This window comes from Leucoraja erinacea, chromosome 26 (assembly GCF_028641065.1).
Source record: "Leucoraja erinacea ecotype New England chromosome 26, Leri_hhj_1, whole genome shotgun sequence".
NCBI classification, from domain to species: Eukaryota; Metazoa; Chordata; class Chondrichthyes; order Rajiformes; family Rajidae; genus Leucoraja; species Leucoraja erinaceus.
The window spans coordinates 4,784,255-4,805,820 of NC_073402.1; the positions used below are offsets into that span (position 1 = coordinate 4,784,255).

At 46.0% G+C, this 21,566-nt stretch overlaps 1 long non-coding RNA gene across 1 annotated transcript in view; it reads right to left on the reverse strand.

The window, feature by feature from the left end:
- Positions 1–1,561, reverse strand: part of LOC129709603 (uncharacterized) — a 59,288-nt gene extending 57,727 nt beyond the window's left edge. Inside the window, exon 1 of the long non-coding RNA XR_008725531.1 lies at positions 1,438–1,561. This is a non-coding gene — a long non-coding RNA (uncharacterized LOC129709603). The remainder of the gene's footprint in view (positions 1–1,437) is intronic.
- Between the last annotated feature and the right edge of the window lie 20,005 nt (positions 1,562–21,566).

Here is a 21,566-nt window from a genome sequence, read left to right on the forward strand (position 1 = left end):
GATGTTGCCAGAACACCTGGAGGAAACCCACGCAGTCACAGGGAGAATATGCAAACTGCACAAAGACAGCATCGAAGGTCAGGGTCGAACCCGGGTCTCTGGTACAATGAGGCAGTACTAGCTGCACCACTAATGTCCATGGTACCTCAATTGCCTCTAGTTACCAACTCTAACTCAACCCAACTCAACAAATGGTGCCTACGCTGTTTCCATTAGCAAAGAATAAAATAGATGCCCACTGCCAACACGAACCATGGCCACTTCCTCCCACCATCGCATGCTTTTTATGAAAGAACTTGCTTCTGATATAATAGGGATGACGTGGGATATGGAGCAATAGAATTTTATTATATGTCCTGAATTTTACACAAAAAATATATAAGTTAATTCAATTAAATCAATTTCACTGCAGGCAAAATAATTTAGTTACATGTATATCACTTATCTATGTATACTGCAGCACACGATAGTTAATTGTGGACCCTTTGTTCGTTTCATGAACAAGTTGCAGGCATGGTTCTCCTCTGGGGCATCGCAATGTAAAGACATATCTCGGTGCGGATGTCTCTGTACCAGATCTCCTATGTCTGGTGACAGTGTACACACTCCCTGGTGCCTAATGAGCCTCCTCCTGACATGTGCTTTCACTCGGCCTCCTCTGAGGTACAGGTTTACCAACGATTTTCCGGCACCCTTGGTTCCAAAACCTTTCTGGATTATCTGTTTCACTGGACCGTCAGAGGTCACGGCCCCTGCAAAGTCGGCCTCAGAAGTCGACTATGAGAATGGATCTGCTGCTTCCAGCATGGCTGTAGTTCCAGAGCCCCGGCCACAGGGGGCAGATTCGACCCGCCGATCAGCACGGAAGTCCTGATGAGGTCGAGATCGGCCACCGCACCCAGCCTTGGCGCCAGAGTTTTATGGCTGTCACACTGCGGCGACCTAATCTACCAGTTTAGACAAGTTTGCCCTCGACTCAAACTTGCAACATGGTTGACATGTGGTCCTAGGAGGTCCTATGAGGTCACTGGAACTCTCCTTCATGCTCGAGGGAAGTTCCCGAATACTCGTGGCCTCAGCTAGGTCGCGGATAAATTTTCAGCATGTTGAAACATTTTCCGTGAGTATAATTTGATCGGCATGGTTCTTTATAACTCGTAGTGCAGTAGAGTGGGGTCACTATATAGTAACAGGCTGTTGTGGGCAGCAGTAGGCAATCTTCTTCGCTGACCGTGCCTTTTAATTGGCTCATTGGAGTTTTTCGGACTGAGGAAAACCGACCTCTAGGTCAAATGCCCGCTAAACTTTATTTTCTTCGTAAAAATGCCTCGCCCCTTTCCACCCCCCCACCCTTCTCTCCCCCTCTCTCCCTTTCTCTCCCATTCTCTCCCCTTATCTCCCCCCCCCCCCCCCCCCCCCCACGCTCACTTACCGTACACTGTGCCTTTCCTTCCTCTTCTTGGTGAGTCTGAATTTCAGACAGCGCTCCCCTGCTTTCCGTAGCTCCCGCCTTTGCGATGTGTGTGTGTGTGTGTGTGTGTGTGTGTGTGTGTGTGTGTGTGTGTGTGTGTGTGTGTGTGTGTGTGTGTGTGTGTGTGTGTGTGTGTGTGTGTGTGTGTGTGTGTGTGTGTGTGTGTGTGTGTGTGTGTGTGTGTGTGTGTGTGTGTGTGTGTGTGTGTGTGTGTGTGTGTGTGTGTGTGTGTGTGTGTGTGTGTGTGTGTGCGTGTGTGTGTGTGTGTGTGTATGCGGTCAGTCGATCCAGCTTGCTATTTCAACGCTGACGGTCGATCCAGCCCTTGAGCTTTAAGATCGAAGACACTCATCTTAACTCGCGAAATAGGTCGCCGCAGTGGGACAGCCCCTTTTCAGGGGGGCTTTCAGGGAGGGGTTTTGTCCGGATTAAAGGGGTGGGCTGGATCACCAGTTGGTGTAAAATCGGTGGTGGTAAAATCAGTGGTGCTGAAGGGCATCACTAGCTCACTGCCCCCTCTTCTTCATGAGCGCTTCTCCTCCACCTGTTCTACCTGTAGGTGATGGTGATCTGAGGAGGTGCAATGAGGCTGCTTTACCTGCTGCCTTGAGAAGAGAGAAAGCGGAAGATAACTGAACTAGAATAAAATAAACTGCTGGAAGAAGACAGCATGTGGAGCGACATTTATGGAGGCAAAGAGATGGTCAACGTTTCGGGTCATGATCTGCATCAGGACCACATCAATTCATAGAGACACAAGTAACAGCAAATCCTGGTTTATAAAAAAATTGATTCAAAGTGCTGGAGTAACTCAGCATCTCTGGAAACCATGTATTAGTGGCGGTTCAGGTCAGGACTTTTCTTTATCTAAAGAAAGAAACGTCACCCACTCATGTCCTCCAGATATGTTGTCTGACCTGCTGAGTTATCCAGTGCTTTGGGTGTTTTCACACATATGTTTATGTTTTGCTCCAGTTTCCAGCCTCTGCAGTCTTTTGTGTCTCCAGACTGGTGTGCTTGTAACCGCAACAGAAATACCTGCATAGCAATGAAGCAGCAGCATTGTAATATCTTCCTACTTATGATGATGAAAAATGGAATGAAATAATTGCAAATAAACATTGTTAGTGTGTAGTATAAGTTATGGGCCCTGCACATGGGCAAGGGCATCTGCAGCCCTCTTGTCCATTAGGATCTTCTTCTTGCATAGCATGCACAGCGTGTGCATGTGACAGTGCGCGTGTGTGTGTGTGTGTGCATGCGCGTGTGTGTTAGTGTGCATGTGTGTGTGTGTGTGTGTGTGTGCGTGTGTGTGTGTGTGCGCGTGTGTGTGTGTGTGTGTGTGTGTGCATGCGCATGTGCATGTGTGTATGTGCGTTTTTGTGTGTGTGTGTGTGCGCATGTGTATGTGTGCGCGTGTGTGGGTGTGTGGGTGTGTGCGTGTGTGTGCATGTGTATGGGTGTGGCGTGTGTGTGTGAGTGTGTGTGTGTGTGTGTGTGCGTGTGTGGGTGTGTGTGTGTGTGTGGGTGTGTGTGTGTGTGTGTGTGTGTGTGTGTGTGTGTGTGTGTGTGTGTGTGTGTGTGTGTGTGTGTGTGTGTGTGTGTGTGTGTGTGTGTGTGTGTGAGAGAGTGTGTTGCAGCTGATTGGTCACTAGGGGCAGATGCATGTATGTGATTGATGTGCAGTAAAGCTTCAGCTGCTGTCTCTCAATAAGAAACATGAAATATGAAACGTTGCACATGGTCTCATAAAGAAACTGTTCTGGTGCCTGTTACTGTGTGTGTGCTCCACTAAATCTGTTTCAAATGTCTTCATCCAATCTCTGTATTATTAAATTTGTTGTCAGTGCTAAGCAAAGGAATGTTTCTACATGCAAAAAAAGCTGCGACCCACTTTCTAGACAATAGCATGCAAATTAACACAAGATAAATGGTTACTTTGTTCGAACAGGAATTGAAAAAGGTTTGGTTGCAGGCTTTGGAAGATAGCAAAGGTTTGGAGTTTCGTTGAAGTCTTTGTCTGAACATTTGCAGAGCTATGTGTTAACTTTGAATGATCAGGAGCTTATATCTCAAGGTGAATCTCTCTGCCAACTAGTCCTGCAAATGTCCCACAGATAGACGGGAAAAGCTGGAGTAAAGGGCCTGTCCCACTTTGCGATTTTATGGGTTACGATGCTCGTCAATGACTGACGCCCAATCTTGCCCGAAAACCGTCAAGTCGTATGACAGGGTGCGACACAGCAGCGTCAAGTTACGTCACTCCGAGTCACCATTCGTTACTAATTAGCACGCGTCACCATGTGTCATCATGGGACAGAGCGCGCGTTACCGTTCGTCACCATAGTACAGCATGTGACATCATATGGCAGAACAGCCGTCAAGCAAAACAGCCGTCAAGCAGCGTCAATGTACATCCACCCACGACACGATACGACAGGTTGCGTCAACTGGGGCAGGTGACTTCATTTGATTAACCAGCTTCCCTATAAAAGGGGACGTGCCGCATTGCATCTTGACACATCATGATGCACGGCGACGTACGGGTGACATGTGGTGATGCACGGTGACGCAAAATAAATTAGCATAAGCAATGATTGTGCACCGCAACGCAAAACTGCATGGTGTGTGTGTACACGTCACCTGTACATCATTGTGCGAAAGGGCGCATGACATGATAAAACACACAGATGTCGTGCAACAGAGACACCCTGAGTGTTACCGCGAGTCACGACATGCATCACCACGCGTCACGCCGCGTCACGACCTGACCACGATGTGACAACCTCTTTTTAGGTTATTGCCTTAAATGTCGCCCAAGTGGGACAGGCCCTTAACTCAGCAGGTTGGACAGCATCTATGGAGAGAAGGAATAGGAGACGTTTCGGGCCGAGACCCTTCTTCAGACTGAGAGTCAAGGGAAAGGGAAACGTTGCAGAACTCTCGTCGGAGAGAGGAGGAACACTTCTTCAAATTAGGCATAACTTGTGAAGATTTCCCAGCTGAGCTGATAAATGTGCAGGAAGGAGCTGCAGACGTTGGCTTAAACCGAAGATAGACACGAAAAGCTGGAGTAACTAACCCACGAATGTCCCGCTGAGTTACTCCAGCATTTTGTGTCTATCTTCGATATAAACCAGCATCTGCAGTTCCTTCCTACACATTTACCTGCCATTTACCCCAGTCCATTTTTACCTGTCCATGGTGAGTCTTAGCAAATGTCCCAATCAAGTCACTGGCGATAATGATCAGAAAGGAACCAAATAGAGATTGTTTTGCGGGGGTGCTGAGTTATAATAGCTTGAACTACTACAAAGCACAATTGACCTGGAAGTGTCAACAGAAACAGGTACAAATCAGTCAATATTGAGAGTAATGAGCATAAAGACATTCCGACGTTATTCTATTCACAGTTCCAAGAAGCTGGCCCCATTATTGTCTAGAGCTGCTGAAAAATTATCTATTTGCGATAGTGTCAAAGGCAGAATAAATAACTATTTCATGAGCATTACCACCTGTCGAGGCTTATACATGTATTCAGTCCATATTTTTCAAGTTCTATCAGGACTAATTTTAAAACTATTTACAAGCAAGAGGCAGAGTGCTGTGTTTAAAATGGCGATCGGTTGGTCCCACTGCAACGACTAGTTTACAGTCGCGTGTACTGAGGTACAGTGAAAAGCTTTTGTTGCTCGCTAACCAGTCAGCAGAAAGGTAATACATTATTACAATCGAGCCATCCACAGTGTACAGATACACATTGAAGGGAATAAAGTGAATAATATTAATATTACAAGTAAAGCCAATAAAGTCAGATCAAAGACAGTCCGAGCAACTCCAATGAGGTGGATAGTAGTTCAGGACTGCTCCCTAGTTGTTGGTATTGTAATATATTGTTCAGTCGCCTGATAACAGCTGGGACGAAACTGTTCCTGAATCTGGAGATGTGCGTTTTCACACTTTTATAACTTTTCCCCGATAGGAGAGGAGAAAAGAGGGCGTGGCCAGGGTGCAACTAACTCTTCCTTGATTATGCTGCTGACCTTGCCGAGGCAGCGTGAGGTGTAAATCGAGTCAACAGAAGGGAGGTGGTTTGTTGCATCCACAATTCTCTGCAGTCTCTTGCAGTCGTGGATGGAGCTGTTTCCAAACCAAGCTGTGATGTATCCCGATGTGACCGCCATGTTCAATGCCAGTTTTCTTTCAGTATCTGGTGAGGGTTATGATAATAGATTGAGTTGCTGCCTTACAGAGCTTGTAGCACCAGCACCAGACACCCTGGTTCGATCCCAACTACAGGTAGTGTCTGTACGGAGTTTGTACGTTCTCTCCATGACCTACGTGGGTTTTCTCCGAGATCTTCGGTTTCCTCCCACACTTCAAATATGTACCGGTTTGTACGTTAATTGACTTGGTTAAAATGTAAATTGTCCCTCATGTGTGTAGGGTGGTGTTAATGTGCGGGGATTGCTGGTCGGTGCGGACTCGGTGGGCCGAGGGACCTGTTTCTATGCTGTATCTATACACCAAACTCAACTAAATTAAACTAAACCTGAATCAGGGTACCAGGTGCCTCTATCTGGAACACAGTTTGCAACCTATAAAAGATGATATATCTAAGACATGCAAACCTTCACTTTTTTAATGCTTAGGTCCTCGCTGTAGATATTTTGCTCTGACTGCTGTGATACCATCATTTTATCCTATCGCATTTGAGACTTCTGTAGAGTATAATAAATAATAAAAATTAATATATGGGAGGCTTGTTGTACAGCTTTAAATATGAACTAGAATCCTCAAGGGATTGAGAAACAAATAACCCTTCCTGGGAAATAAATTTCAGTGACACAATATTCATTGTTCTATTTATAACAGTATAAATCTATTTGAAATAAGCATCTCATTAAAATCTGTATAATTATTTATCTTCTCTTCTCTTATTCAGCAAGCAGGTGGTTTTATCTGGTATAATAAACAAAGTGAAATATCACCTGTCCTTCATTAGCCAAAAATTGACACTATCCAAGTGGGAGAAATTAGGACACAAGACCACACATTTGGACATTAACCTCTGAACTGCATCTTGACTGAGGTGGTGATAAAAGGTAACTATACTAAAGGCTCGAAGTGGCAACACGGAGGTGCAATGGTAGACTCGCCACCTTAAAGCACCAGACACCCAGATTCGATCTTGACTATGTGTGCTTTCTGATCGGAGTTTGCACATTCTCCCTGTGACCGCGTGGGTTTTAGATTAGATTAGATTAGATTCCTTTATTGTCATTCAGACCTTTCGGTCTGAACAAAATTTCATTGCCTGCAGTCATACACAATAATAATAAATAACAAAACATACAATAAACACAAATTAACATCCACCACAGTGAGTTCACCAAGCACCTCCTCACTGTGATGGAGGCAAAAGTCATAGTCTCTGTCTCTTCCCTCCTTGTTCTCCCTCTGCACTGGGGCGACCCAGGCCCAAGATGCCACCCTCCAGTCCAGCGGACGCAGCTGTAGTTGCGGGAGCTCCGGAAACAGGTCACCAACCTGCAACCTGTGAGCTCCCGGTCATCCACTGTGCCCGCGGCCGAACCTCCGAAGTGATGTTGCCACCGCCGCGGCTCTGATTCGGGCCGCTGCCGAAAGCTGGAACACCACCTCAGCGAGTCGGACCCCTGCCGGAACGCAGTCTCAGCTCCGAGTCGGGCCGCCACCGCCTCAGCTCCGAGTCGGGCCGCTACCGAAAGCTGGAACACCACCTCAGCGAGTCGGGCCGCCGCCGGAACGCAGCCTCAGATAGTCGGGCCGCTGCCGAAAGCTGGAACACCACCTCAGTGAGTCGGGCTGCCACCGCCTCAGCTTCAAGTCCCGCAGCCTCAGCTCCGAATCCCACCACCTCAGCTCCAAGTCCCTCCTCCTCAGCTCTGAGTCCTGCAGCCTCAGCTCCAGTCGGGAGGAGATGGCATGGATGAGTCTTTCAGCAGTGGGGGGTGACAGAGAGAGGGTCTGATTTTGGCAATGTTGCGGAGGTGAAAAAGCAATGACTAAAGATCAACTGGAAAAATGCACACAGCTTCATGGCCACTTGTGAACCCTGGTACTTACTCTCATCACAATGTGAACTTGAGGCCAGAGGCCCAGGAGATTGAAGATGCTGGAATCTGGGGCAACAAGCCACCTGCTGGAGGAACTCAACAGATTGAGCAGCATCTGTAGGGGGTCAGGGGTGGGGAAGGATGGAAAATATTGTTGCCATCTTTGGTTGAAACCCTGCATTAAGACTGTGTTTCTGTGCAGGGTTTTGACCCAAAACATTATCGTTCCTAGTCCCTCACAGATAGAATAGTAAGATTAAATGAGTACTTACCAGTACGAAGTTTGATCTGTATTTTATGAGGAGTTACGATGAGGAATTATGTGAAGAACCCACCCAGTGCGCAGGCGCGGCATACTTCCAAGCAGCGGTGTGGAATCACAGGTAGACACAATATTTGAAGTAAAGATAGTAAAGATTAAGGAGACATCAGTTTTCTAGTTTGATCCATATACTGAGGGTGGGAGCGGAGGGCACGTAATCCCTCATCGTAACTCCTCATAAAATACAGATCAAACTTCGTACTGGTAAGTACTCGTTTAATCTTACTATTTTACTTCGGAGTCACGTGAGTGACTACGTGAAGATTTCAAAGGTCTGTGATTTCAAACCGTGTAACAGCTATATCACTCGCTGCCGAAGTTTTTGAGGGAGGAAGTGGTATCTAAAGACCAACGAATCTTGTTTGTTCTTTAAAACAAAAATGTTTATTTAACAATTAACAAAATTCAAAAATAGCTCCCCTGGGCTTAAATTATAAATTTGCAGTTTGTAAAATCTTTTCTGCAAATAAATCTGGTTTCATCAGCGGTTTGTCGTAAAATTTGCGGAATGTCGACTCCCTTGACCATCCTGCCGTATTTAGGATGTGGTCTATAGGGACATCCATCCGTTCCGCCGCTGATGTAGATGCTGCCCTGGTGGAATGGGATTTAAAAACTTCAGTATTAATTCCGGCAGCTTTCAGGACCTGTTTTAGCCACCTTGATATGGTTTGGCTGGTTACCCGTCCAAAAGGTTTCCTGTGGCTGACCCATAAGGCTTTCTCACTCCCTCTAAGTTCATGGGTTGTGTCTACATAGTTGTGGAGATGGGTCACAACACATAGCCTAGGTTCTGGAGGGTAGGCCCGGAAGATAATTGGTGAGTTGGGCATACCTGGCCTACTTTGTTTAACTAGACCCGGAATGACAAATGTGATGCAGTCTGGGGTAGTTACCATGTTGTCCAGTCGTAGCTTGTGTAACGACTGGACCCTTTGTGCAAATACGAGCGCCATAAGCATAAGTGTCTTAAGAGTAGATTGCTCTAGACTGAGGGATCCCGCCAGTGGCCATCCTCTGAGGTGTGATAATACGACACTAATATCCCATACATGGGTATATCTGGGTGTAGGGGGTTTGTTGTTATAAATCCCCTTGAGGAGCGTTATCACTAGCGGGTGGGACCCTATGCTCTGGTGTCCTGTTGGTCTAAGGTAAGCAGACAGGGCACTTCGTGCTACATTCACGGCACTGTAGCTCATCTTCTGATCATGGTATAAGTGGGCCAGGAACTCCAACACGTCGGTGATTGAGGCTTTGTCATACGATGTCCCTGCGTCCAAGCAGTATTTTTCCCATTTCTTGACGTACGTCAGGTACTGCTTCTTTGTTGAATCCCGCAGGGCTGCCGACATGGTGGCGATTGTTCGTTCTGATAGCCCCAGTCCCTGGTAAGGTCTGGTTAGAACCTACAAACCAGGAGTTTTATATTTTGATGGCATGGATGACTCATGCCGGATACTGGGTGAGTCAGCAGTTGTGGGTCGCTATGAAAGACCATTGGTGACTCGACCACCATGTCGTGAAAGACTGGGAACCATGGTTGGGTAGGCCAGTCGGGTACTACCAAAATTCCAGAAGCAGAGTCTGCCTGAATTTTCCGGAGTACCCGATTGATGAGGCAGAAGGGAGGGAAAGCATAGAAGAAGAAATTTCCCCAATCCAGCGTGAAGGCATCTACCGCTGCTGCCTCTGGGTCTGGTTCCCAAGCCACATACATGGGTAACTGGTGATTCAATCTAGACGCAAACAAATCTATATCTGGCGTTCCATATTGCTTAATAATTTTCGCAAAAATGTTTGGATCTAACATCCATTCGATGTTATCATTGAATTTTCGTGACCTGGTGTCTGCCACTGTGTTTAGCTTACCTGGTAGATAGGCAGCTGATAACCAAATATGTCTCTTGACACACCATAGCCAGATTACATTAGCCAATTTGTCGCATGATAATGATTTTATGCCACCCATGTGGTTGATGTAAGCCACCACCGTTGTATTGTCGATCTGTAACCTAACATGCACGTGCTGCATCTTAGATGCATATGCTTTTAGCCCATAGTAGGCGGCCAGCATTTCCAAATAGTTTATGCCCAGTGAGTGTAGTAGCGATGACTCTAAGTTAGTCCATCTGCCACCTGTGCTGGATATAGAGTTAGTAGCTCCCCAGCCTAAAGCACTGGCATCTGTTCTGATGACTAAGTTAGGATTAGTGATGACAATGGGACTGAAACTGTGCCAAACATTTTCTGACCACCACTGTAGTTCTGATATAGCTTCAGTGGGTAAATACATTTTTCGGTCATAATGACCCCAACATTGATGTAGTGCATGTACCTTTGCTCTTTGCAGATTTTGATAGTGCAAAGGTCCGAATTGTGTAGCTGGAATTGCTGCTACAATACTTCCAATTACTCTGGCAACTTGTCGGATCATTGGTTGTTTGTTAACCATTAAATTGTTGCATGCTTGTGCTAATGCAACCTTTTTATCCCTTGGCAGAGTAACAGTCATATGGATTGAATCAATAGTGAAGCCTAAATAGTCCATGTTAGTTGACGGCTTCAATTTTGATTTATCTGGGTGTAGGACAAACCCCAACGTTTCAAGGAGCTGTTTAGTAGCTGAAACTGCTGCCACAGCTAATTCCTTGGTTCTTCCCAATATGAGAATATCGTCCAGATATGCCATGACTATCTATTTTTGTTCTCTTAGTATTTTCATGGCTACTTTAAGGATTTTGGTAAATAATCTGGGGGCTGACGTTAGGCCATTGGGCAATGCTTTATACTGCCATAGTTGCCCCATCCAGATAAATTTTAGGTATCTATAATGATCTTTATGAATGGGTACTAAATAGTAAGCATCTTTGATATCTATGCTTGCCATGAAGTATCCTTTTGAGATCAGTTGTCTGGCAGTGACAAATGTCTCCATTTTGAAATGTATATACTCAACAGATTCAGTTAGTGATGTTAGATCAATGATGATGCGACATCCACCATCTTTTTTGGTTTTGGTAAATATGTTTGATACAAATTCCAATGGCTCATGTCTGGTCCTTTCAGTGACTCCTTTTGACATGAGCCTATCTAGTTCAGCTTGTCCTTCCCGCTTTTCTTTCTCAGTGGGAAGGAATACCCTTTGGGGTATATGCTGAACCGGCGGTATTATGCCTGTTTTAAATTCAATTTTGTATCCACTAATACTGTTGAGTATGTATTTGTTGTTAGTGATAGTACCCCAAACGTTTTTGAACAAGCGTAATCGCCCTCCTGTTAATAGAGCACCCTTGTTCAGCGTATGTTGACAGGAACCAGACCCACCTACCTCCAAGTTCATTCTTATTTTTGGGAACGTCTTCTTTTGTAGGCTTGGGTCGATGGTGCTGTTGACGGTGCTGTCACAGGGCGGCGCATCTTCCCACGGCTCCGCTCTGGGCCCCTCTCTAAAAAAGAGCTGTGGGGGTAATGAGGAGCGGTCGCCAGGCTTTCACCAGTCCGTGGTCGGTATTTGCTGGTGGATGCCGAGGGGTGCTGCCAACTGGGTGTTTTCGCCCTGCTCGGTGCTGGGCCTGCCCTCATGAGGCCCACAGGTTTGGCTGCCTCTTCCAGTTCTTTTAGCCTTTTTGCAAGGTCAGCCCCAAACAGCAGTGCCTCTTTTTCTGGCGCAGGGGCTTTGCATAGCCCCGCATATTTGGGGTTGAGGGCAGGCCTGATGTTCTCCCGCCTCAGATTATTCATCTCATACTGGGTGTTGCACATGAGTGCCAGTACGTCCTGTTGACAGGTGGTGAGGTCAGTGTTTTCAGCGGACCGAGCAAAGGCGGTGATGGCCGCTGTATGGAGCTTTAAGATGCGCTGCATCTTCAGTTCTTGGCTACAGATATGTTGTCCGAGCTGGCTCCAAATTTGTCCATTGACTGTTTTGACCCGCAGCGCCTCGCAGTTTTCAGGTGCTGTGTAGGTTTCAAGTGCCTCTAGAATCACCTTCTCCTGCAGGGCTTTGTTCGAGAGTCTGTTTATGCTTGCTGCCATCCTTGGTTCCAGCATTCTCCCTGCCCTTGGAGGTGCCGCATAGCGGTCAACTACACCCAGCAGCTCTTCGTGCTCCTGCTCCCCTGGCATGCTGGCGCAGTCGTCCGCCTGCCCATGAGTTAAGCCAGCCCAGCCCTGGCCTCCCTTGCTAACCTCAAATAAAGAGGGAGCAGAGGGGTGTGGTGACAGTTTTGAGGAGGCCTCAGCCCGTCCTCCGTAGGGATGCTTCTCTCGCATCTCCTGCTCGAGCATCTGCTCGAGGAGCTGCCTCATACAGCTCAGGCGGCTGTCTCTCCGCTTCGCAGGGGGAGACTCTTCCCGTTCCTCCGATGAATCGGAGACCCACCGGCCGGTCTGTTTTTCGAGTGGACTTCCTCCCTGTGCGCGGTGTAGAAGTCGGCGGCACAGGGAGCGGCTCGGGTTCAGGTGTTTGGGAGCGCTCGAACAGCTGTCCCGCCGCCAGTGGCTGCCGCCCGGATATCGAACCCTCCTCAGGTGGAGTCAGGCAGGCAGTCCTTTTTGCTAGTCGCTTTTTTGTAGCCATGCTAGCGACTGCTTTCTCTAATACAACAAAAAACACACTTACCTGAGTCTTGTTTTTATCCTGCAGCTGGAGAGCCTGACTCCAGCTGCCGCCGCTGTTGCGCTGCTGGCGTAATGCCGTGCCTGCGCACTGGGTGGGTTCTTCACGTAGTCACTCACGTGACTCCGAAGTAAAATCATAGTCATACAGCATGGAAACAGCCCCTTCAGCACCAGAGTCCCGGGTTCGATCCTGATTACGGGTGCTGTCTGTACGGAGTTTGTACGTTTTCCCCATGTCCTGCGTGGGTTTTCTTTGGGAGCTCCCGTTTCCTCCCACATTCCAAAGACGTACAGATTTGTAGATTAATTGGCTATGGTAAAGATAGTAAATTGTGTGTAGGATAGTGTTAGTGCACGTGGATCGCTGGTCGGTGTGGACTCTGTGGGCCGAGAGGCCTGTTTCCGTGCTGTATCTGTAAACTAAACTGTACAAAATCTGCGCATCTCATTACCTATCTCGTCTCATTCTTGATACCCCTCCTCTGACATTTACCCCATCGATTCACATTATGATTTTATATCCTGAGGATCTGTTGCAAACGGCCACTTAGAAGCAACCGATAAACATTGACACATAGCTAAAAGCCATCTGCAATCACTGGCACACATCCTCATGAGCGCAAACACTGGCATGTAATTACATGACCACTTTAAACTATGACATGCTAACACTTAAAAACCATGATGCAAGTCTGATGCAAAAGTATGTACTCTCGGGGGATGTCTTAGTGACTCTGCCCGGCTCGACCTGCGGACTCAGGAGCTGCAGACTCCGGCAGCGGGAGGCGGCTGATCAGAAGGTCCGGGCAGCTGAGGAGGAGGCTGCTCACCGTCGGGGTTCGGCGTCGGCGTTCCACCAGCCCGGTGTGAGGGCCTGAACATCGGGCCACCCGGGGCGGCGACTGCGGGTGCTCGGAAGGCCCCGACCACGGATGAACACGGAGGGGAGGCTGGCTGGACTATGGTGCCTTCCTCACCTGGGTGCCATTTATGTTATGTTGTGGACTTTATGTGTTTGTGCTTTTTTAAAATTTTTAATTCAATTTCAATTTTATTTTTAATATGTTTTATTATTTATTTATTATTTATTATTTATTTTTATTATTTTTCTTGTGATTTTTTTTTAACGATACTGCCTGTAAGGAAAATTCATTTCTGTGTCTCAAATTGAGACAATGACAATAAATTGAATACAATACAATTAGAATCATAGTCATAGTGGATTATTCCATATAATGTGGAAACAGGCCCTTCAGCCCAACTTGCCCACACCCACCAACATGACCCATCAACACGTCTCATTTGCCTGTGTTTGTCCCATATCCCTCTAAATCTGTCCTATCTATGTACCTGTCTAATTGCTTCTTAAACGTTGCTATAGTCCCAGCCTGCAACAAAAAGCTTTTCATTGTACCTCGGTACACGTGACAATAATAAACTAAACTAAACTAAACAGGTAGAAAAAATCAAAAAAGCTGTAGATGCCGGAATCGAGCTATAAAATGCTGATCACACTGTAAGGCAGCAACAATTACAGAGAGAGAGAAACAGAGTTACAGTCTGGGAACCTTGGAGGATGAGAGAGGTTATAAATTTAGTCAAGAAGTAAAAGAAAGCATATGTAACATTCAGGGGGAAATGAAATCGGACAGGGCCTCTGAAAAATATAATGAAAACAAGAAAGAATCCAAGCAGGGATTTATAAGAGTAAAAGGGATCATGAAATGTCACTGGCAAGTCTGTTAAATAGAATCCCAAGGTATTTTATATGTAGTTTATAAACATGAGGGTAACTAGGGAGAAGGTCGGACCACTCGAGGATAAAGGAGGGAATTTATGCTTGGAATCATTTCATGTCAGCAAGATATTAAACAAAAATGTTGCATCTGGATTCACCGAGAAGAACAGGGAGGGCAATGTAATCAATGGGAGAAATATTAATATGCGAGGGTACAAAGGCTAATGGTGAAAGTGTGTCATTCTGTCTGCAGGTCAGTGACCAGTGGTGGTCCACAGGGTTCATTACTGGGACCTCTGTTGTTTGTGCTAGAAATATAAATGACATAGACTAAAATGTTGTAGGATTGGTTAATGTTAGCTTTCAATCAACACAAAAATTGTAGATGGTGAAGATGGCTGTCAAAGTAGCAACTTAGCACCTAACCGACATCCTCTGACTCAAAGAGAACAGGATATAGATCATTTACAGATATGGACAGAGAAATGGCACATGGTGCTTAATCTAGGAAAATGGGTTGGTGTTACATCCTGGGAGGTTAAACGTAATGGGAAAATATATAGATTGGCGGCTTGGGCGGCTCTAAAGCGCAGCGGTAGAGTTGCTGCCTTACAGCGCTAGAGGGCCGGGTTGCTGACTACAGCTGCTGTCTGTACAGAGTTTGTATGTTTGTACATTTGTACGTTCTCCCTGTGACCTGCGTGGGATTTCCTTGGGAGCTCCAGTTTCCTCCCACACTCCAATCATGCACAGGTTTGTAGGATAATTGACTTGGTAAAATTGTAAATTGTTTCTAGTGTGTGTAGAATAGTATTAATGTGTGGGGATTGCTGGTTGGTGCGAACTTGGTGGACCGAAGTTCATGCTGTATCTGTTTCCGCGCTGTATCTCTAACCTAAACTAAACTAGAGATAATGGCTGGACCATTAACAGCATTGATGTTTCGAGGGGTATTGAGGTCCAAGTCTATAGCTTCCCGAAACTGGCAACACAATTGATGAAGTGATAAAGAAGGCATATGGTATACTTGTCTTCATCAGTAGGGGCATTGAGTATAAAAGTCAAGAAGTCATGTTACAACTTTATAAAACTTGATTTACATCTTATTTGGAGTATTGTTTGCAGTTCTGGTCACCCCATTACTGGAAGGATATGGAGGCTTTGGAGAGGTTGCAGAAGAGGGTTACCAGAATGCCACCTGGATTTTAATGGTTTGTTAGCTGAAGGAGAGGCTTTACTAATTTGGATTGTATTTTCTGAAGCATCGGAGGCTGAAGGGAAAATTATGAGAGGCACAAATAGGGTAGATGGTCAGAATTATATTCACAGGGTGGAAATTTCAAACACTGGAGGGAAAACCTTTAATGAGAGAGGGAGAAAGTTGAAAGGAAATGTGCGGGACAATTCTTCATACCCAGTGAGTGGTTGATGGACTGCACTAGAATGCACTGCCAGGTGTGGTGGTGGAAGCAGATATGGGAGTGGCATTTATGAGGCTTTTAGAGGACACAAGGATAAGCTTGGATTGGAAAGATATGGATCATGAGAGAGTAGAAATTATATTTGATATGGCATCATATTTGGCATAGACAAAGGAATGTTGTTTTCTGTATTCAATGTCACATAAAATGAGTGTCTGAATACTTTGGGTGTGGCACAGTGACGTAGCAGCAGTGTTGCTGCCTTACAGTACCAGTGACCCAGGTTCGATTCTGACTACGGCTGCTGTCAGTACGGAGTTGGTACATTCTCTTAGTGACCACATAGGTTTTCTATGGGTGCTTCGGTTTCCTCCCACAATCCAAAGATGTGTAGGTTCATGGGTTAATTGGCTTCTGTAAATTGTCCCTATTATGTAGGATAGAACTAATCAATGGTCAGTATGGACTCGGTGAACAGATGGGCCTTGATCCACGATGTATCTCTGAACTAAACTAAACTAAACTAAACTGAACTAAACTAAACCAAAGGACTCTATTTAAGTATTCATAGGATATCATAAGAATATTTTGCTTCCTTAGTTATAAAGTTTTGAAGGCAACTTCAAGTGGAGGTTTTGCACAATAAAACTAATGAAAACACGATCGTCCTAGTTTTTTAAGGGGTTCAGGATAACATCTATATCTGAAGACGGGTTACAACCTGAAACGTCACCCATTCCTTCTCTCCAGAGATGATGCCTGTCCCGCTGAGTTACTCCGCCGTTTTGTGTCTGTCTTCGGTTTAAACCAGCACCTGCAGTTCCTTCCTACACATCTATGGTTATCTATCTCATCAGGCCAATAACCAGGTAAAAGGCTTTCATTAACGTAATTTCTTGCAATTAAATCAGCCCTCGCTTCATTTTGTTGTTGTGAAACACCAAACCTGAGCAGAATCCCACAGGATGTGCGAAGTTTATGGTGGAACAACAAGATAATTTTTGTTCTTATAATTGAGTCATTTTCTAAATCTTTCTGAATGACAGACTTATTCCGTCAGGAGTTAGACTTTATTAGAGAGTAATGCTCGAGAAGATGCAAAGTTATTTAGCTGTACCCTGGGATTTGTTATGTTTCCTTGAGAAACTGATTGTTGAAACATGCGTTTATGCAAAATCACCAAGATGAAAGTTTAAAGTAATTAAAATAAAACTCAGGAAAGTTTATTATAATGAGCTAATTGTGTTAAATCACTTTCAGCAGGACCGAAAACATTGCAATATGTTTATTAATTAAGAGACTATTTGTGAGGTGTTGGTGCTAATTGTGACACCCAGCAAAGTTGCTAAATATTTCACTGCAGAATATCCTACGGTTAGTAATCTTGAATTGGTGAAGCACTTTGCATATTCACTCCAGGTGGAATAATCTTCTGCTGAAATCAAATATTTGAAGAAGATTGAGATTAATTCTATTGTGTATGAGAAGACTAAGTAACTTAGCTACAGGGCTGTGAGGAGAAGCATTGGACCTATTCCATGAATCGTCTGGTAAATCACCTTCATCCAACTGGTACCTGTCAGTATAGTTTAGTTTAATTCGGAGATACAGTGCAGAAATAGGCCGAGTCCGCACCGACCAGCGAGCCCCGCATATTAACCCTATCCGACACACACTAGGGACAAATTTACATGTACACCAAGCCAAATAACCTGTACGTCTTTGGAGTGTAAGAGGAAACCGAAGATCCCGGAGAAAACCCATGCAGGTCACAGGGAAAACGTACAAACTCCATACAGACTGCACCCGTAGTTGGGATTGAACCCGGGTCTCCGGTGCTGCGTTCGCTGTAAGGCAGCAACTCTACCGCTGCGCCTTTGTGCTGCCCATCATTTGGTAATGAAATAAAATTCGGTCATTGTAAAGAAACTTGATTTTTCCCAAGTGGATGAAAGGAAAGATTAAAACTTATGGAGCGGGTTTACCCAAGGCTGTTCCAGTGCAGTTCCTGATGACAGTCAGGATGGCATGGCAGTAGACTTGCTGTCTTACAGCGCCAGAGACCTGGGTTCGATCCTGACTATGGGTGCTGGCTGTGCGGAGTTTGTAGGTTCTCCCCGTGACCTGCGTGGGTTTTCTCCGATATCTTCGGTTTCCTCCCACACTCCAAAGACGTACAGGCTTGTGGGTTAATTGGCTTTGTGTGAATGTAAAATAAATAGTCCCTAGTGTGTGTAGGGTAGTGTTAATGTGCGGGGATCGCTGGTCAGTGTGTACTCAGTGGGCCGGAGGGCCTGTTTCCAGGCTGTGTATCAAAGCTAAACTAAACTAAACTGGGATTGATCCTGAAGCACTCCACTATAATGAACTGTTCCTTGGGGCTTTGAAAGAGGAGGACATGTTTGTGAGTGCACAGATGCTTATTGCGACAAGCTGAAGCAAATCTTCGACTCAGTGGTCAATTAGACTCAAAGATGAACTAAAACAAGTTGGATTTACTCGCTCAAACCAACAGGGACATTAAACCCAACAATGAACCAAATAGAATTAGGGATGCTTTTTGAATGCTTCACTTCTCACTCCTTTTTTCTTTTCCCTGTAACTTCTCTCTCTAATTTAACTATTTTACTTCGGAGTCACTACGTGAAGACCCCGCCAGCACGCATGCGCCACATTGGGTCTCACGCAGTGCAACAGTGACGGGCGGGGGTGGAGCGCTCCCGCAGGCAAAATTCAAACGGACCTACACAGGTAAGGAAAAACTGAAGTTGTATTCTTCCCCTTGCTGTGTTTTATGTTACAGCACGTTGGACAATGGGAAGAAAAAACGGACCTGGACCGCAGGCTGCCGTGGGGAACCAGGCAGTTCCCGGCAGCTGACAACTCTAAACCTCCAGTGGCTCCAGGACCGCAGGTTGCGGGGAACTAGGAAGGTTCTGGCAGCCGACACCTCGGACGCCCAGCGGCTCCAGGACCGCAGGCTGTGAGGAACTAGGAAGGTTCTGGCAGCCGACAGCCGGGTACAACCGGCGCAGGCCGAGCCCAGCACCGCGAGCTGTATACCTGGAAACAACACAGCGGGCTGCAGGCAGGCAGGAGTCGGTACGGCCGATAGACTCAGGGAGTCCGGCCAGGAGGAGGCACCGCCCAAGGGCAGTGAAAGTGACCGTTGGCATGGTTACTAAGGTCCACTTACCGACTCCAAGCTGAATCCAGTGCCATGAGTCGTACAACTCAAACCAGCGCAGCAGGCTGGAGGTAAAGCCCAGCAGGATTCAGCCCGGCCAATCATACTCATCTGAGTCCGGCCGAAGGGGCGCGCTGCCCGAGTGCAGCAGAGGTCTGCCCGTGACTTGCTCCGGGAGATGGAGCAAGCTCACTATTGGAGTCTTCCCACTCCCACAACAGCACCTTATCGAGGGATGTAAAACAATGCATCTCCCTCGATAGAGGAATGCGTTGTGGACCAGGGCTGGGCTGGTCCGGAAGAAGGGGGCATGGCTGAAGAAAACAGCAGTGTGCAGGGGGTGCAGAATCCTAAGGAGTTACTGGGAGTGATCACCAAAATTACGGATCAACGAAAAATACCATTACAGACCAGGCTGGCGGCCAGCATCGACTACCTGTACTTCCATCTTCTGCAGGAACAGGCAACAAAATTATGCAGAAGTATAGGCCTCCTGTGAACTTTACTTCATTTTAAAAATGCCTGCAGCAAACAATGCGATCTGGTGGTACAGTGGGACTGGCACAAAAACCCAGGAGGTCAAACTACAGAAGATTTCAAAAGTTCTGACAGCGGACATATCATTGGTTGCTCGCCCACACGATGGTACAGAGAAAAGCTCGACAAAGAGATTAAAGCCGTCGGGCTCATAACAGCGTCATCAGCAATGACAGCACCCCTATGCATCCACCACCCGCATTACCACCAGGACGCTGGTGAAAGCATGAGGGCCGCGCAGCACCACAAAGATCTTTTTAGGCCAAGGCCCAGAGCGACCCTCATGGAAAACATGCCAACCCCGCACTCCGGCGCATCTTCCGCAGAAGAGGCAGAAATTGAAGAAAGGGACATTCCACCGGCAACCAGGTAAGAAGGTGGATCTGGTTCCTTCCAGAACACAAAGGTGTACGACCTGTACTAACAGGGGGACTATTACACTTGTTTTGGGAGACATGGAGGGATCATTGTTGATACCTAAAATTTAACTGGATGGGGCAACTATGGCAGGGCATAGTGTTGCCTAATGGCCTAACTTCAGCCCCAAGACTTTTCACCAAGATATTAAAACAGGCCTTGGCAATATTAGAAACAAAAACATATTGTCATGGCATATCTTGATGATATATCATTTGTGGGGGGGAAAAAACCTTGGATCTAGCTAAATCAGCAGTTTTAGCTACCAAAGATAGGGTGAAACTCTGGGGGTCATCTCCATCCAGAGAAATCTAAGTCGACGGCATCCACACCTGGACGTTCTGAGATTTACAATTAACGTTATCCATATGTCTGTAACATTGCCGAAGAGTAAATCAGACTTGGATAAACCTACAAAATAATTAATTACTAAAAACCCTGGTGTTGGGTGCATTTTATGGGCTAAAAGCCTCCTGCTAACAATGCACCATCTGCATGTCTGCCTACGAATTGATAATATGTGGCATATATTAATCATTGGGATAAAAGATCGATACCATGTGTCAATCTGACCAATATATTTGGCAATGGTGTGTTAACATAATATCAGCAAACCTACCTACCAGGTAAGCTCAATACTGAGGCACACACCAGGTCATGAAAATTCAATGACAGCATCGAATGGCTGTTGGACCACAAAACAGTTGCTGATATTACCAAAAGAGGGACACCAGATATTGATCCATTTGCATCTAGACCCAATCACCAGTTACCAACATATGCCGCTTGTGAACCACACTTGGGACAGCAACAATGGACGTTACTCACTGAATGGGGAATAATTGTTTACAATGTTTTTCCCTCCTGCCTCATCAGTCGAATCCTAAACAAAAACACATATGGACTCAACATCAAGTGTCTTGAAAGTACCTGATTGGCCTACACAGCCATGGATCCCTGTGGTCTCGGACATAGTCTCTGAACCATAGTCCACCATGCTAGATCCAGGCTGGCGGACAGGACCATGAGCATGATCACGGCGACCTATCAAGAATCAACAAGGACTGGTGTAGCGTATAATACAGCTACAACCACCAACGTCCTGGGAATTCCTATCCAGCCTTCATGTAGATGAAGGACTGAGCTGCACTACTATAATTATGCAGGAGTGCTCTGTCAGATTGCTGGTGGCAGGAGCCACGACAACTCTCCATGGGATCTCTCCCTCTAGTTGTCAAACTTATGAGGATTATTTTCAACACCAACCCGCCTAGAGGGATGTACTCCCAGATCTGGGACATCAGTGTTGTACTAACATTGCTAGGGGCACCAGCAATGTCCCTGTCCCTGGGGGGGAAAACTGACATTTAAAAACAGTATGCTGATAGTACTGGTCTCAGCTCTAGGGGTCCAGTTTCTACATAAACTGAGACTGGGATATATGATGGCATCTTCAGAAAAGATAGCTTTGCATATTAGAGCTTGTTAAATAAGATAGACCATGATCATCAGGACAAAATTTGGAATTCCAAATATACCCAACTGACACCCGACTATGTGTAATGACACACCTTCTATTATACCTTAAAACTACTAAAACTTAAGTAAATTAGCGCTATGGGCAGCCATAAACAGCCTAATGGCCGGGTATCAGCACTAACCATCGCTAGATGGCTCAGACAGGCTTGGGAGCTGCTGGGGTGGATACTTACATCTTAAGTTTCTATCCACAAGGGCAACAGCAACACCGGC